Source organism: Astatotilapia calliptera, chromosome 11, assembly GCF_964374335.1.
Source record: "Astatotilapia calliptera chromosome 11, fAstCal68.1, whole genome shotgun sequence".
In the NCBI taxonomy this organism is placed as follows: Eukaryota; Metazoa; Chordata; class Actinopteri; order Cichliformes; family Cichlidae; genus Astatotilapia; species Astatotilapia calliptera.
In genome coordinates, this window is record NC_137432.1 from 39241820 (window position 1) to 39260309 (window position 18490).

Consider the following 18490-nt stretch of genomic DNA (forward strand, 5'->3'; position numbering starts at 1 on the left):
GGAGTATGTACTTGCGGCTGATGATGTGGTTCCGTCGATCCAATAGTCGCCCGCAAGTCTGTCAGCTTAGCCACAATGAGAGCCTCAGTTTGCTCCAAAGATTCAGGCTGCAAACGGCGGCCCAGATTCCTTTTGGCCCAGGATGCCGCTATCTCAAACGGGCCTCTCCAGTCCTGTTCAGGAAACTCAAAAAGAGTCTTAACTGCCTCCTCCATGCAATCATTATAATGTTTACGGAGGATTATGATGGTTGTATGAGCCCAGTTCTTAGCATTGTCCTCAATTAGAGTCTGCACTTCACTATTGGGGATAGCTGGCTTAATCACAGTCATTAGATTATGAGCTATTTTGTTCAGAGAGGGAGGAATGTCCCCCGAAACATTCTTTAAATGGTGCACTGCCTTAATGAGTTTATGGATAATGCGAACCTTTGCTGAGAAGTCAGGATCATCTGATTGTATTTTCTTCTGTGGAGGTTCGGCCCGGTCCGTTCGGGAGGAATTGACATACCGTTTATGTCGAGCTGGTTCACGTTCAGGTCGTTTTCTCTGGTGGGCAGCGTGGCGGTCCACGATCCGTGGCTCTCCGTTCCATTTTCGCTGCCGCGGGCGGAAAAAAATCTCCCTCACCTCCATATCTGCTCCTCCTGGAAAATGGACCGTAGGCTGTGTGATCGCTGCGCAGGGGGGACGGTGCCCGTCTATTAGACCTTCCACGGCCCGACCCCCGTCCCTTACGGTGGTCCACCACGATCCACGGCTCGTTCTCGTACCAGGGGGCCATACTTGGAGCCCGTATGCTAGCCTTAGCTGTACTGAATTAGCACCGGTGTGTTTAACAATAGAAGCTAACGGCTACATGTAGCGAAATGAACTCACTTCGTTTTCGTGTGATTAAAGAGCGCTTTAATGAGCTTTTACTCCAAAAATCACAAGTTACAGTAATAAGCAAGCCTTACATGTTGCAACGTTTCGGTTAAAAATATACCTTCATCAGGCTGGCTTGCTAAAAGCAGAAAATGTCCAAACAAGCGGTCCGAAGCAGGGGGTGTGCGCTCAACAGAAAGTGTATGCGGAGTTGTACCGGACAGACATCATTTCCCATAATGCTTAGAGTTTCCTGTTAGAATAGCCAATAACAAAGAGACTCATGCTTAGGGTCAAAGGTCCTTCTAAAACACTGTTCTGATTGGTCGCACACAGGTATGCTGCTTTCAGGAACCGTTGGAAAACACAATATCCATCTTCATAGTATAAAACTGTACCAATTAACAATAGTGAGGCAAAATGGCCATACAAAGTCTGTAAAACATTAACATAAAGTGTCCCAATAAATGGGTTAAAAAACATCAAATCAAAATTGGGTTACAGGTTGAAAAGAATAATGGATATATACAGTTTATACTGACTCCGAGTCATGTACATAATCAAAACACACCAATAAGCGGTCCATATTTTTATTGTACAGATCAGTTGATGCTCCTCATTGGGGACCTCTTTTCCTCTCAGTTGTTGCAATGTGAGGACATAGGGTGGCCCGAGTGGGGGCCAGGCGGCACGGGCGGGTTAGGGTAAGCTAAGGTTGGGAGATTGACCACCGAAGGCGGCCAAACTCCATGCACAGTCCAAGCCTGTTCCCACACAGGTCCCCACATCACTCACAGATTGCTCTCCAGGAGGAAGGTGTCCTCTCACATCCCAAATAAAGGGGTTTGAAAGTGGGCTTAGGAAATCCAGAGATTAGATTTAGGGCCGGAAGAAAATGGGGGTTGAAATTAGGGCCCAACGTCCAAATAGGGCTCTAGGCGGTTAGGTTTAGGGCCAGAATGAGATCCCTGCATGGGGTTAAAGGAGGTTAAGGTTAGGGAAGGCCTCAGGGCCAGGAGATTACAATGGGATGGTTATAAAAGGGGTCTATACAAGTAAAAAGTGTAGAAAACCCAGGGGTAAAAGGAAGGGAAAAGTCCTTTCAATTAGAGTTATAGTGCCCTCCAGTGGGTTGTATTGGGGTTACACTCAAATAATGGCACCTGAAGCCTCCCTCAAGCATAAAAATACCTCATGAACATAAAATCAGACAATCAAATTGGTTTCATGAAGATGTATGATAATTCCAATGATCCAACATGTGCTCTGCAGTCTTGTCAGTCCAGCGAAAATTGTCTGGTTCTGTGCTGAACTTATCAGCAGGTAGAGCAGGAATGTGCCCCTTTAAACCTGTAATGAAATTGTTTATGTGCAATAATGTGTCTTGTTCTGTATTGGGAAGGGCAGAGGAAAAGTTAATAACTGGAACACAAATGTCAGCTTGGGGGAATTTTGCTCGTGCTACCCTCAGTGCCCTTTTAAGCTCCGTTATTGGTGCATTTTTATCCCTCTGACGGCTGTTATTCAGGCCGAAGGATAGAACCACTTTCTCCACCGATGTGTCAATGTCCGCTTTATCCAGAAGGATCTCCGCATGGGCCCATTTGGCTCCTGGAAAGCTGTCAATTTGGACTCCCTCCGCAACATAAGGAGGAATCAAGCCCACATTGGTGTCTCCAATGATCACCGATGCTTACCTTGTGTGCAGTCTCCACTCTCTGAGCTTTTTCTTTGTACTTAAATGTGTCGTCGGGGTGCATACCTTTTGTCCAACTGAAGCTGTGTTGGTCTTACTGGGGGTGGATTCCCCCTGTATGAGGCCCATGGCCTCCATGCTATGTTGAAGCTGAATGGCGGGAGAAGATGTCCCCCCCAGAAGAAGCCCCATGACGTGCTGTAGGGATTTTCCTCACCCTCTGGTCTCTCGGCGCCACGTGATTGGGCTCTGGTTCCTGTAGATGTACAAGGGGAGTGGCAGGTCTCAGATCGCCGTCTCTTACCTCCTCCGTCCCACTGGAGAGTGGCTGGTCACCTCCAATCGGGTCAGACGTCGTAGAAGCCATAATTTTGGGTGCAGTGTTAGTTGTGGGTGGAGTATGTACTTGCAGCTGATGATGTGGTTCCGTCGATCCAATAGTCGCCCGCAAGTCTGTCAGCTTAGCCACAATGAGAGCCTCAGTTTGCTCCAAAGATTCAGGCTGCAAACGGCGGCCCAGAATCCCTTTGGCCCAGGATGCCGCTATCTCAAACGGGCCTCTAGATTATGAGCTATTTTGTTCAGAGAGGGAGGAATGTCCCCCGAAACATTCTTTAAATGGTGCACTGCCTTAATGAGTTTATGGATAATGCGAACCTTTGCTGAGAAGTCAGGATCATCTGATTGTATTTTCTTCTGTGGAGGTTCGGCCCGGTCCGTTCGGGAGGAATTGACATACCGTTTATGCCGAGTTGGTTCACGTTCAGGTCGTTTTCTCTGGTGGGCAGCGTAGCGGTCCACGATCCGTGGCTCTCCGCTCCATTTTCGCTGCCGCGGGCGGAAAAAGCCTCTCTCATCCACGTTTCTGGCCCTCCTGGAGACCGGGGCGTAGGCTGTGTGATCGCTGCACAGGAGGGACGGTGCCCGTCTATTCGGCCTTCCACGGCCCGACGCCCGTCCCTTACGGTGGTCAGGGTTAGGGGTTAGGGGTTAGGTATTAGGAACATGAGCTTTTGTTAGTCCGTCAATATGGTTTAGGTGCACTGGCAACAGAGGTCCATGGTATTCCACCCATTTACTCCTGCATCCCCTGTACTTGAAACCTCTATTCTCCACTAATCCCCTGGCAGGTCTTTTTATATGCCTTATTGCATTATATTTGTAAAAAAATAAATAAACACATTTGAATATAGATGCATATACTGATATAATATTACTATTTCAAATATATTAATTAGTGATCCTGACAGTATTCACAGTGGACTCATTTTTTGTATTTAAACATTGCTTTCCCACAGTTAAAGAAAAACAGGAAAAAGTCAGGCTCCAATTGGAGCTCACACCTTCTAGACCTAAATGCCTCTCATTGGAGGAAATATAGCGGTCAAGGTAAGTATTCCAGGTAAGTTTAATTTTTTTTTTTTTGTGGGAAATGAGACCAACTGTGATAAATGACTACAAGACCATTAACATGGTAAGACCCACACAGGCTGTCATAAGAATGTAACTTAAATAAAGTAAGTGCTTAAAACACTCCTAACAACACTTCTGCAGTAAAACTAACTTTATTGTCACATCAAAAACAAGGGATAGCAAGTCAACATTCACTAATATCCTCTGAAGTTTAGCCCAAAAGAAGTTTTGGTGTTCAGTTTTCTGATCCACAGGTCCTCATGTCTCCTCCTCTGTCCCTCCATCCACGCCGCACAGGACTGCAATCTCAGGATACCCAGGGAGTTTGGTGAGTGGACTTGAAGATGTTTAACCAGAAGAGTATTCAATCTGTCTGCCTCAATGCTATATAAATGCTGTTTCCATCTCCCCACAAAAGTCTGCCCGTTTTACTGACATACATTAATGAACACTGTTCACAAACAATGCAATAAACGATATTTCCACTATTGAGTGTAAAATGATCCAAATTTGGAGCTCTAGCACCACCATGTGGATAAAACAGGTATTGTACTGCATTCAAGAAATGCTGATCTAAACTTCGCGTCCTTCCCTGTCGGTGGCCTCTAAGCCTGGTTCTGACCAACATATCTTTAAGGTTTTTGTTTTTCCTGTTGGCTACTATTATTCTACAGTTTTGAAAGGGGGATATATCAGTTAGAAATCTATTGAAATTCACTTTGAAGGAAGAATCTACTAAAAATCCAATTGCACCTGTTTACACCAGTTCACCAATATGTTCTGGGCTGTTTCTGGTGTCCAGTGGATGTTGTCCCCCACAGTATTAAATTGATCACCGGGAAGCGGGTTCAGTATCTGGAATCGTTTGATCGCAAAGTTATTGATGCTAGTCAGATTCTGTTGCTGTTCTTTTGGGAGCAAAGGTGAGAAATTAATTAGAGGAAAGAATATGTCGGCATTAGGGAAGACAGATTGTGCCCTTTTGTAGAGCATTCTTAATTGTTTGTTGGAGGTTTTATCTGCATCCTGGTCCCTGTTATTGATTCCTATTGATAAAATTACTAATTTGACATCTGGATGGACCGGTGTCTTTTCCAGAATCTGGAGAAAATGATAGAATGAGGCCCCTGGATAGCTGTCAATTTGTATATTGTCATTGTTGTAAGTTGGTATACGGTTCTAATTTGTACCTCACTCCTATTTGCTTTATTTATAGGCTTTTTCCAATTTGTTGTGGGTTGAACAAAATCCTCGTCAATTTGAGGGATCACAGGCCTAACCTCAAGTCCCCCAGGTCTCTCCCCCTCCCCTAAAAACAACTCTGGATGTGAAGTCGAGAGGGGACAAAGAGCCTCATGAGGAGGACGCGATGGCGTAGGAGGCCTTTCATCCGTCGGTTTTGGATCAAGAGTGGATCCAGTGGACTGTTGGTCGTTATCAGGGACAACAGGAGAGATGACCCGATTTGGCAAAGTGTTACCGGTGATATTAAACTGTGGTAGTGGCACAGGGTCATCTAATAGAGGGGTCGATTGTGAATCCTGAGCAGTAGGGTTCCTCATGACCTGAACTTCAGGATACAGGGATGTTTTATTTAGTCTATATTAACCTGGCTCAAAGTTGGGAATTCCTGCTCATTCTCTAGGTCTAATTCCTCCGATGTTTCTTCTTCCAAAGATTCTACAAGCGGCGAGGGAACAGAGATGTCTGAGCCCTCCAATTGTTCAGTCAATAAAGATCTAGCTGCCACCAAAGTGTCTGCAGCTAATCTAGCTTTATAGTGTTTTGCCATCCAATTTGCTGCCACCTGAAAAGCTGTGTCGTCCCATGTTGTATATTGGTATTCTACCACAATTTTAGCGTAGTGTTGCTGCAATATGGAGAGGCTATTCTGTAGCCATGTCTGCGTGTTCAGGCTTATTGCCTCCCTAAGTTCCTCCGTGGGGGAGGAAGGTCTAATGAATGCTGTGAGTTTTGTTATCTGTCTGGCCATTCCCTTAGGGGGAATTTGAGTCAAGATAGCTTTATCAATGATGTTTTTATGGTGTATGGCCTGCATTAATTTGAAATAACTTTTTGCAGTCTGTCTAATATTTGCATTTAGAGGTTGATATACAGAATAACCGTTACGCTGTGAGCCTGTTTGTCCCCCCTCTCCCTCCCCCTCTGAAAGTTATTGTGATGTTTTCTGGCAGATGGGTTCCTCCTAACCTCCGCTGGAAGGTTGGATTGGGCCCGCTGGAACCTGTTGGAAAAATCCATAGTCAGTTAATGAGGCTCACCTGTGTTTGGGCCTCAGCTCCACTCCACCCTGGGTCTCCAACAGTTCTTTTTCTTTTTCTCCCGGTGTTGTGTCCGTGAATTTATCCAGGTAGAAGGAGTCCAAAGCACTCTGTTTGCAGGTTAAGTCCTGTCCCTTATCAAAAAGATGACAAAAGAAGGGAGAAGAAAAGAGGGGAGCCCTCCAGTCCACGGATTCTGGCCTCCGATCAATGGAAGTGTGATCTAAGCAGGCTTCTCCACAAGGTAAGACCTCACTGACATACTAAAAACCAAATATTTATTAATAAAATTTAAAAGAGGCTACAAAAGCCAATTGCGGACAAAATTAAGTCCAATAAAACAAATTCCTAGAAGTCCACAGGGTTGGAATTATATTCCACCCTCTGAGACCAAAAAGTTTTGTCAAAAAAGGCTCCGTTTGGGCCCAATACAACTTCTATCCCTTACGTTTCGCAGCCTGTTGCTGCTTCATCAGAGGGAGTCACAGCGGAGAATGGACAGGTGTGTTAATGAAGATCCTGGAGGTGGGAGTTAAGTCCCACCCCCAGGAACTCATTGGTTCTTACCACTCTGGGTGTTACTTAGGTAACCCATCTGCCTGAATGAAAATAATTGTATAAAAGAGGAATAAAAAAAGCACACCAACTATAATGAAGATTAATTAATTACTGGGTAGGGGAGTGGGGCCCGTGAGGGAGTCTTAGGGCTGTCGCGGGCCAATGGGGAGAACCCGACACCGGGTAATATCCGGAGCAGGAACGTGATTGGGGAGAAAAAAGATATATATGTTTTTTTCAAAAAACAGCAAAAATAAAAACCATGTATAAGATGAAGGGCAATAGTCTATTGAATCCAGACTGGATTTAGGTGTTTCTGGTGGAGTGGGTTCCGTTCATGAATCATTCTGAAAAAAACAAAGGGAGGGGAAGAAAAGGGGAGGGGAGAGAGGGAGGAGGAGAGACAAATACCCCTGTTCCTATTATAATGGACCCCTGGTTGAGGTTAGGTAAGATGCTTTTTAAGTCGGTCTATCGAGACCTTGTAACTGTGCATCATGGAGAAGGGAATTAAAAATCAAGAGGGGAAAGAGGATTTTTATTCCTAATTTACCTCTGGTTGAGGTTAGGATTCTGTGTCCCGATCAGGGTTTATTCCCTTTAGGTGACAAGAGGAGGAGAAAGAAGAGGTATCAAAGCTACTTATGTTCACAGCATGTAATAATACTGACAGTCCAGGGCATTGTTAGCAATGTTAGCAGGGTTGGCAATTCAGACATATGTAATCAATATTAAACGTCTCTGACGTGGGCCACTGTCCGCAGTGTTGGGAAATCCATACCAGGCTGGAACGAGTCAAGGTAGGTGAGCATCCACGAGAAGACACAGCAGATGCATCCTACTGACAGGACCAGGAGACTCCAGAAACCGAGCATCTTCTCTTCAGTGCCATCCTCTCCTGTCACCCTCTCTGCCCGCAGCTCTTTGAGTATGGGGTGGAGAAGGGCGCAGAGAAACCCTTATTACTAATTCGTATTATAATTCAATTTTCATGAAATATTCATATTCAGTATCGGTCCTTTTATATTATAACCACGTATCCACCCAGGCTCATGGTGGGGCAGGGCTCTGTCCTGGGATGCTTGAGTGAAAGGTAATGTACACCCTGACCAGGTATCCAGTCTGTCAGAATTGTTTTCAATATTTGGTTCAAAAAAATGAGTGAAAACAAAAATCCAACTAGGATTCTTGCATATGATGAATGAAGTCTGTCTTTGACTGTATTGTCCAGCTGAGCCATCAAACCCCCAGCAAGTGAACCTTATTCATGACATAACACGGCAACAATGTAAAAAATTAAACAGCAACAGTCTAAATATAAAGTGCATTCTAAACTCCTCTTCAATAAATTATATGCAAAGAGTCATTCAGGTCACTACAGAACCCAGAGTCTTCATCATTAAATCTCTGGTTGCTTCATTTTTCTATCCTATATCAGATACTTTAAGGTTAGGTTAGGTAAAGTTACACTGTCATTGTGAGGCAAAGTGATTTATGTGTGTGTGTGTGTGCGTGTCATGAACGGCTATAAAATGCCTTTAATTACAGAACAAAGCGGGGTTTGAGTTCGAGTTACGACAGACTGTCACTACTTGTAAATGGAATGCAGCCTCCCTACGGCGGACAGCTAATAACAGGAATCGGACGCGGTCCACCCAAGTCCACAGCAACCACCATAGCAACCGCCTAGCATGACCTTAAAAACATATTATGTCTTCATAACTATCAAAAATGTGAAATGATTTGCAAAGTGTGAAAGTGTTACAGCTGCAGAGAGCTATGGCGGCATCTATGGAAGCTGTTTACATAGCTAATAATATACGATGTAACCATGGAGACAGTCAGTCAAGTGAGCTAGCGGTGCACGTTTACTACAGTAAATAAGGTGCACAGCGTCCACACGCTGCAGGGGGTAAAGACATTACTTCAATATTGTTTTATATTGATATATATTTGCCGTCTGTTGACCATCACCTCAGGTTCACCATTACAGTTTCAGCATACAAATGCACACCGTCTAAAGACATTCAAAAACTCATGTCTCAGAAATAAGCACAGCTGTTCATGTTTGTCATTATAGTTTTATTTGTAAGAAAATTATGAACTTCATATTGTGTATCAAATAAAAGATCATTTCACAACTCTGAGTCAACAGAAACAGGTAACAGAAATGTCTCAGTGTAGTGTAAGATCATAAAGGAAAAACTAACATTTATGTGAAACTAATTGTAATAAAAAATGAGCAGGTGCTTTATAGATTTAAAAGAAAGAATCTGAAAACAACACTTTTTTGGTCCAAGTGATCAAAGTAGAAAACAGAACTGATGTTCAAGAACAAACTGTAGCTGCACTAACATTACACATCTCGATCGTTGTAGTGAACAAACATGTTGCTTTTAAAACCACATGCAGTGTGTGGCCATGACTGTTCACTGAGACCATGAACGCCACTTCGCTGAAGCATTCTTCTTCTTCTTCTTGCCATTAAAATGGAAGCAGAAAGAGCTGCTTTGATCTACTGAAAGGAAAAAGCAGAACATCTGAGCTGAAACCAGTCAGCTGAAATCATTAAGACAGGAACAATCATTCAATGCAGTGTCTCAGGTGGCTTAGCCACAGTGCGTAAATAGCTGTAACTTTTGATAGACGACTCAGACTCACATATTTATGGCTTTATCTTATAGAATTCAATATAAGATATAGGAGAGGTGGAGGAAGATCTCAGCCCGGGCGTCTATTGTCTTATGTAGTCTGGAAGATGAGTGGATGGTGGGGTGGGTGCAGTTTTCTCTGTGGTGGGGTTGGGTGGACTGTCCCGGGCTCTGTGGGGCCGGGAGGCGCTGCTGCACTGGGCCCCGGTCTGGATGCATGTGCGTTTCTGACTATTACATGCATTTGAATGGGGGACTCGCCCGAAACAAAGTACAAGTTTTCATTATGTGAATAACTTGAAAATCTTAGCTCACACAGCTGCAAAACCTGTTTGCCCAGCACGGGGATATTGAAGTCTAAAAGATAAAGCCATAAATATGTGAGTCTGAGTCTTCTATCAAAAGTTAGAGCTATTTAAATGAAGCTGTACAAAAACGCTTTATTTCGTCAAGACAGTGTGTTTCTGACTATTACATGCATTTGAATGGGGAACTCGCCCGAAACAAAGTATAGGTTTTCATTATGTGAATAACTTGAAAATCTTAGCTCAAACAGCTGCAAAACCTGTTTGCCCAGCACAGGGATATTGAAGTATATAAGATAAAGCCATAAATATGTGAGTCTGCGTCGTCTATTAAAAGTTACAGCTATTTATATGAAGTTGTACAAAAAGGCTTTATTTCACCAAGACAGTGCGTTTCTGACTATTACATGCATTTGAATGGGGAACTCGCCCGAAACAAAGTATAGGTTTTCATTATGTGAATAACTTGAAAATCTTAGCTCAAACACCTGCAAAACCTTTTTGCCCAGCACGGGGATATAGAATTTTATAAGATAAAGCCATAAATATGTGAGTCTGAGTCGTCTATCAAAAGTTAGAGCTATTTATATGAAGTTGTACAAAAAGGCTTTATTTCGCCAAGACAGTGCGTTTCTGACTATTACATGCATTTGAATGGGGAACTCGCCCGAAACAAAGTATAAGTTTTCATTATGTGAATAACTTGAAAATCTTAGCTCAAACAGCTGCAAAACCTGTTTGCCCAGCACGGTGATATTGAAGTCTATAAGATAAAGCCATAAATATGTGAGTCTGAGTCGTCTATCAAAAGTTACAGCTATTTATATGAAGTTGTACAAAAACGCTTTATTTCTCCGAGACAGTGCGTTTCTTGCGATTTCAATTCATTTGAATGGGGAACTCGCCCGAAACAAAGTATAGGTTTTCATTATGTGAATAACTTGAAAATCTTAGCTCACACAGCTGCAAAACCTGTTTGCACAGCACGGGGATATTGAAGTCTAAAAGATAAAGCCATAAATATGTGAGTCTGAGTCGTCTATCAAAAGTTAGAGCTATTTAAATGAAGCTGTACAAAAACGCTTTATTTCGTCAAGACAGTGCGTTTCTGACTATTACATGCATTTGAATGGGGAACTCGCCTCAAACAAAGTATAAGTTTTCATTATGTGAATAACTTGAAAATCTTAGCTCAAACAGCTGCAAAACCTGTTTGCACAGCACGGGGATATTGAAGTCTATAAGATAAAGCCATAAATATGTGAGTCTGCGTCGTCTATTAAAAGTTACAGCTATTTATATGAAGTTGTACAAAAAGGCTTTATTTCACCAAGACAGTGCGTTTCTGACTATTACATGCATTTGAATGGGGAACTCGCCCGAAACAAAGTATAGGTTTTCATTATGTGAATAATTTTAAAATCTTAGCTCACACAGCTGCAAAACCTGTTTGCACAGCACGGGGATATTGAAGTCTAAAAGATAAAGCCATAAATATGTGAGTCTGAGTCGTCTATCAAAAGTTAGAGCTATTTAAATGAAGCTGTACAAAAACGCTTTATTTCGTCAAGACAGTGCGTTTCTGACTATTACATGCATTTGAATGGGGAACTCGCCTCAAACAAAGTATAAGTTTTCATTATGTGAATAACTTGAAAATCTTAGCTCAAACAGCTGCAAAACCTGTTTGCACAGCACGGGGATATTGAAGTCTAAAAGATAAAGCCATAAATATGTGAGTCTGAGTCTTCTATCAAAAGTTACAGCTATTTATATGAAGTTGTACAAAAACGCTTTATTTCGTCAAGACAGTGCGTTTCTTACTATTACATGCATTTGAATGGGGAACTCGCCCGAAACAAAGTATAGGTTTTCATTATGTGAATAACTTGAAAATCTTAGCTCAAACAGCTGCAAAACCTGTTTGCCCAGCACGGTGATATTGAAGTCTATAAGATAAAGCCATAAATATGTGAGTCTGAGTCGTCTATCAAAAGTTACAGCTATTTATATGAAGTTGTACAAAAACGCTTTATTTCTCCGAGACAGTGCGTTTCTTGCGATTTCAATTCATTTGAATGGGGAACTCGCCCGAAACAAAGTATAGGTTTTCATTATGTGAATAATTTTAAAATCTTAGCTCAAACAGCTGCAAAACCTGTTTGCACAGCACGGGGATATTGAAGTCTAAAAGATAAAGCCATAAATATGTGAGTCTGAGTCGTCTATCAAAAGTTAGAGCTATTTAAATGAAGCTGTACAAAAACGCTTTATTTCGTCAAGACAGTGCGTTTCTGACTATTACATGCATTTGAATGGGGAACTCGCCTCAAACAAAGTATAAGTTTTCATTATGTGAATAACTTGAAAATCTTAGCTCAAACAGCTGCAAAACCTGTTTGCACAGCACGGGGATATTGAAGTCTAAAAGATAAAGCCATAAATATGTGAGTCTGAGTCTTCTATCAAAAGTTACAGCTATTTATATGAAGTTGTACAAAAACGCTTTATTTCGTCAAGACAGTGCGTTTCTTACTATTACATGCATTTGAATGGGGAACTCGCCCGAAACAAAGTATAGGTTTTCATTATGTGAATAACTTGAAAATCTTAGCTCAAACAGCTGCAAAACCTGTTTGCCCAGCACGGTGATATTGAAGTCTATAAGATAAAGCCATAAATATGTGAGTCTGAGTCGTCTATCAAAAGTTACAGCTATTTATATGAAGTTGTACAAAAACGCTTTATTTCTCCGAGACAGTGCGTTTCTTGCGATTTCAATTCATTTGAATGGGGAACTCGCCCGAAACAAAGTATAGGTTTTCATTATGTGAATAACTTGAAAATCTTAGCTCACACAGCTGCAAAACCTGTTTGCACAGCACGGGGATATTGAAGTCTAAAAGATAAAGCCATAAATATGTGAGTCTGAGTCGTCTATCAAAAGTTAGAGCTATTTAAATGAAGCTGTACAAAAACGCTTTATTTCGTTAAGACAGTGCGTTTCTGACTATTACATGCATTTGAATGGGGAACTCGCCTCAAACAAAGTATAGGTTTTCATTATGTGAATAACTTGAAAATCTTAGCTCAAACAGCTGCAAAACCTGTTTGCCCAGCACGGGGATATTGAAGTCTATAAGATAAAGCCATAAATATGTGAGTCTGCGTCGTCTATTAAAAGTTACAGCTATTTATATGAAGTTGTACAAAAAGGCTTTATTTCACCAAGACAGTGCGTTTCTGACTATTACATGCATTTGAATGGGGAACTCGCCCGAAACAAAGTATAGGTTTTCATTATGTGAATAACTTGAAAATCTTAGCTCCCACAGCTGCAAAACCTGTTTGCCCAGCACGGGGATATTGAAGTCTATAAGATAAAGCCATAAATATGTGAGTCTGAGTCTTCTATCAAAAGTTACAGCTATTTATATGAAGTTGTACAAAAACGCTTTATTTCGCCAAGACAGTGTGTTTCTGACTATTACATGCATTTGAATGGGGAACTCGCCTCAAACAAAGTATAAGTTTTCATTATGTGAATAACTTGAAAATCTTAGCTCAAACAGCTGCAAAACCTGTTTGCCCAGCACGGGGATATTGAAGTCTAAAAGATAAAGCCATAAATATGTGAGTCTGAGTCGTCTATCAAAAGTTAGAGCTATTTAAATGAAGCTGTACAAAAACGCTTTATTTCGTCAAGACAGTGCGTTTCTGACTATTACATGCATTTGAATGGGGAACTCGCCCGAAACAAAGTATAGGTTTTCATTATGTGAATAACTTGAAAATCTTAGCTCAAACAGCTGCAAAACCTGTTTGCCCAGCACGGGGATATAGAATTTTATAAGATAAAGCCATAAATATGTGAGTCTGCGTCGTCTATCAAAAGTTAGAGCTATTTATATGAAGTTGTACAAAAACGCTTTATTTCGTCAAGACAGTGTGTTTCTGACTATTACATGCATTTGAATGGGGAACTCGCCTCAAACAAAGTATAAGTTTTCATTATGTGAATAACTTGAAAATCTTAGCTCAAACAGCTGCAAAACCTGTTTGCCCAGCACAGGGATATTGAAGTCTATAAGATAAAGCCATAAATATGTGAGTCTGCGTCGTCTATTAAAAGTTACAGCTATTTATATGAAGTTGTACAAAAAGGCTTTATTTCACCAAGACAGTGCGTTTCTGACTATTACATGCATTTGAATGGGGAACTCGCCCGAAACAAAGTATAGGTTTTCATTATGTGAATAACTTGAAAATCTTAGCTCCCACAGCTGCAAAACCTGTTTGCCCAGCACGGGGATATTGAAGTCTAAAAGATAAAGCCATAAATATGTGAGTCTGAGTCGTCTATCAAAAGTTAGAGCTATTTAAATGAAGCTGTACAAAAACGCTTTATTTCGTCAAGACAGTGTGTTTCTGACTATTACATGCATTTGAATGGGGAACTCGCCTCAAACAAAGTATAAGTTTTCATTATGTGAATAACTTGAAAATCTTAGCTCAAACAGCTGCAAAACCTGTTTGCCCAGCACGGGGATATTGAAGTCTATAAGATAAAGCCATAAATATGTGAGTCTGCGTCGTCTATCAAAAGTTACAGCTATTTATATGAAGTTGTACAAAAACGCTTTATTTCGTCAAGACAGTACGGGGATATTGAAGTAACCATTGTCCTTAATGTAAATATGTAAGAAAAATTTGTGTATGTTTCTGTTCTGTGTACTGTGTGTTTTTTTAATGTGTCTTTTTGGCTGCTGTTACAACCCTTGTGGGACAATTAAAGGATTATTCTATTCTATTCTATTCTATTCTATTCTATTCTAATTAAGATTAAGGAACTGACCTCCCAGCCCATTGTTCCTTCAGTGGGCTGGTTTCAGTCATTATGCAAATGTGCTGTTTATAAGATTGGAGAAACCTGCAGTCAGCTGAAACTGAAGAAGTCACTTGGATGAGTGACGAAACATTTCTCCCACTGAAAACGCTACATCCAGATGAACAGAATCAACTTTTGGAGATTTACTTACCAGGATGATTGAGAATGCATCGAGACTAATTCTGTTTACTGAATCTTCGGTCAATTTTTAAAATTAATTAAATATTCATTTGTTTTAATTTGTATCAAATATTTCACTTTTTATTGCTTAAAATTTTATTTGATAAAAATGTAGATTTTTATCAAACACACTGAGTCTTAAAGACTCATAAAAACTCATGCATCAAATATGATACACTAGGGGTTAAAATGTCAAATCTAAATGACTTAGTGACAAAAACTGAGGTAGTGTGCTCTTCATCAGGGATGTTTGAGAATAAATTGATTGAATTGAAATTATCTGCATTAGAAATTATCATCATTAGCCTTGGAATATCAGAAAACAATCCACCAAGTGTCACAAAGTCAACTCGACTATTACAAGCAAAAATTAAAAGAAAACTCATCAATCACTGTGTCATTCTAACTATGGCTGTTCAACAAAAACAAACAAACAATAGAAAAAACAACTTTGAGGTCCTTCATGTTGCAGTTCTAAAAATTAGATTTCAATTCATCTATGATGTACAAAAGAGTACTTGACTTCTGAGTAATTTGTAATATTAAACTCAAAACCCTGAGGCAAGCTTAGCAAAAATGTTAAGCAGTTTAGTGTCATATTAATTTTAATTAGTTTAGCATGAACTGTTCAATATCTTTAAATAGTCTACAGTCACACTTTACTTTTTGCTGTTGTGGTATATGAAAGCACAGCCTTCACTGTAGTCTTGCTCTTTGTAGTCCCAGAGATCCCAGAAGTGGAGTTCTTGTCCATTGGGCCAATACCAGTGCCAAGGCCTCTGATCCTGGATTCTCAGATCAATCCATGCAATTGAGTTAAGTCCTCATTTTCTATATCTGACTGTCTATAGATAGTGGCCAAGTCTCCACCTAAACTACTGGAAAAAAACAAGTTTTAATTGCACTTTCATCTGCCATTATAGTAAGTTTATGAATACTTCCTATTTCCTTCATTGGAAACAATTTTAAAAAATGTTTAGTTGAGATTATCTTTCATATCATTAATATTAAAGAGCACATAAAACAATGAAGTAATCCAGCATTCTTAATAGTTAGCAAATAAAATGCCATTTCATTCAAGAGCATGAATACACTTTTCATTTAATATAACATTACATGTACAATAGCATACATACACAGGTGTATGCATGCTAGACTCAGTATCCTACATACATACACCTGTGTACTACAGCACCTCATTGTTTACCCCATGGTACAGTATGGTATGCATAACCATTACAAAACATTTAGCCAAGAAAAGCATAATTTTACTAGTTCATAGCTTAAGGAGTAACATTTTCCCTTTTGTTTTCACCTTCCAGAGGCAGCTGCTACAGCCAATTGACGAGTTTTTTCTTTTCCTGGTTTTCCTGTCAGTTGGTTTGAAGGAGAGGGACCTGGCACACCGATTTAACATACACCAGTCCACAGTGAGCCGCATTATTGCAACATGGACAAATTTTCTTGCCACTGCACTGGGGTCTCAATGCATTTGGCTTACACGTGAAGAAGTGCAAGCTTACCTCCCTGAGATATTCAAAGATTTCTCAGACACCCAGATGATCCTTGACTGTACAGAGCTGAGGTGTCAGACACCATCCTCACCACTTCTCCAAAGTGAAATGTACTCTTCGTACAAATCCCACTGTACGATGAAAGCCCTGGTTGGCATAGCTCCACATGGTCCAGTGACATTCATCTCTAATCTGTATGCTGGTTCGGTTAGTGACAAGGAACTATTCAAACAATCAGGCATTGCTGAGAAGTTGACTGAAGACATGGCAGTGATGGTAGATAAGGGCTTCCTAATCACCGATTCTTGTAAATTGCAAAGTGTACTGCCCACCTTTTCTATCTAAGCAGAAGCAGATGCCAACATACCAGGTTAAGGAGACGCAGGCCATAGCCAGACTCAGGGTGCATGTGGAGCGAGTCATTTGGAGGATCAAACAGAACAAACTTTTTGATAGCATCATTACCATGTCACATGTTTACAATATCAACCAACTGTTTGCAGTAGCATGTATGCTGTCAAATTACCAGAACACAGCATTAGTTAAAAAATGGGTTAAGTGAGACAAGATGGATTTTTCCCAAGACACCAGTGCCAGTAACTTATGGAAAATGACCTGCAGCTGAGGCCACTACAGTTGCATTTCTTCCTTCTCAGCTGACAATACTTGATTACAGAACTGGTACTTGAGTGCTGATAGTTGAGTTTAAGTTATTGATAATTCAAATTCATTGCAAATGTTGAATGTTAATAATAGGGTTAGGGTTAGGGGGGTTAGGGGAAGGGGACTGAGCCTGCCACCTCTGTGAGGCAGGAAACGCACGGGCCATCCCTCCCGAAGGAAACCCACCCTGCTGGTTGTCACGATTACGGGAAAGCCTCCGCCTTTTCCCGTATCGGACGGTGGTCCAACCTGCTGAGGCCATCCGGTCCTCAGTCTTTGGCAAAGTGTTGTGTTTGTGTTGTTGTGTTTTCTATTTTGTGTATTATTGTAGTCCTTGTAATGTGGGTTCGCCTTTGTTATCTAAATAATTATAACTCTTATTTGAGCTTTTATGTGGCGAGATACAAATGTCAAAATAAAAAGAAAAAAAGAAAAAAAAGAAAAATTAAAACAAAAGTTTTATTTAATTAATTACAAAAAACAGTGTGCCGTACGCGCAACGTTTCGACCCTGTAAGGGTCTTCCTCAGGCGCTTGGCACACAAAAAGCTACAGAAATGAGGCTGCAATGCACAAGGCTGTGGCTATTGATGTTCACTCCTCAGAGTCCAGAGTCGAAATGAGCTCCAAGCTGACTCCACCTCCCTTTATACCCTCCCCTCTGTGTGTGTTTTTTTAGTTTCTTAACCAAATCTTTCCAATTGTGTTGTATTGAAGCCCATATTATCCTGTGTATATAAACCATTTTTAAATATTCGAGTGTATATATGAATTTGAATATTATGGAATCCCTTGTTTTAAATATTTAATGCTTTTAACCGTATTTGTTTTGTGTAAATGTTATTTGTTCAAATAAACTGGTTTTTAAATTTTGCCCTATTATATGCCTTTTCAGATATAAATATGTTAATGTTCTACACCATGAAATCGTATTGTAAAAATTGCTGTTGTTTTTAATTCGCTGTTTTTAATATTTTACGTGATTCCACGGTTTTTAATGTAGAAATCATGGTTAGGGTTAGAATTAAGATAGGGGAGGGGATACAGGGTATGGTTAGGGTTAGGGGGTTAGATGGGGGTCGGGTTAAGGTTAGGATTAGGATGGGGATAGGAGTATGGTTATGGTTAGGGATCGGATGGGGATAGGGTTATAATAATCACTCCAATTGCTGTGGTTAGGGTTAGGATTACACCCCCGGTTGGGGTTCCAACCTTAATGGGAATATGCCCGGGATTTGGGTCTGAATGAGAAATTGGGGTGTCCTTCCCCTCAGGACTTAGGGTCCAATGTCGGATTACCCCCTTTCATTCAGCCCTGACGCCTCCCTTGTCCCCAGATTGAAAATCCATCTCCTTTCACATTTTCGTCTCTCATTGTCTGTCCATACCACATTCCTTTGTAACCCCGCAACTCTGAGATTCCGCCAGCCATGTAAAATAAAATGCTTCACTAATAAAGTATGAATTTCCTTTTT